This window comes from Myotis davidii, unplaced genomic scaffold, assembly GCF_000327345.1.
Source record: "Myotis davidii unplaced genomic scaffold, ASM32734v1 scaffold436, whole genome shotgun sequence".
NCBI lineage: Eukaryota > Metazoa > Chordata > Mammalia > Chiroptera > Vespertilionidae > Myotis > Myotis davidii.
In genome coordinates this window covers 2,667,084-2,667,394 of record NW_006292604.1, presented here as the reverse complement: position 1 = coordinate 2,667,394, position 311 = coordinate 2,667,084, and the positions used below count along the sequence as shown (strand labels likewise).

The window sequence follows — 311 nt, the reverse complement described above, 5'->3', positions numbered from 1 at the left end:
GGGAGACGCGGGGACCGAGTGGCAGCGACTCGGACATATGAGCTGCCACTGCCGAAAACGGGCCCGCCAGACAGGTGCGTGGGCACAGGCCGCCTCCCCGCTGCCCCTGCGCTCGGCGGGGATGAGGAATCGAAATCATTGCTTTCTGCCCCCGGGTGCGGGGGGCGAGAGGGGGGCTGGGACGCACCCCTTTGGCGACCCGCCCGGCTGAGCTGCTGGGGCAGGTGAGGGAGCGGCGTGGAGATCGGGGTGGGGGTGCCGCGGCGAGTCCCGGCCTTGGGAGGAGGAAGGTCAGCCCGGCGGCGGGAGTG

The 311-nt window shown here is 72.7% G+C and overlaps 1 protein-coding gene across 2 annotated transcripts in view; it reads left to right on the top strand.

Moving 5' to 3' along the window:
• CLGN (calmegin) overlaps nt 1–311 on the top strand; it is a 38,909-nt gene continuing 38,598 nt past the window's right edge. For both annotated transcript variants that reach the window (XM_006766061.2, XM_015565520.1), the window contains exon 1: nt 1–74. The gene's annotated coding sequence lies outside the window, so the exon portion shown is untranslated. The remainder of the gene's footprint in view (nt 75–311) is intronic.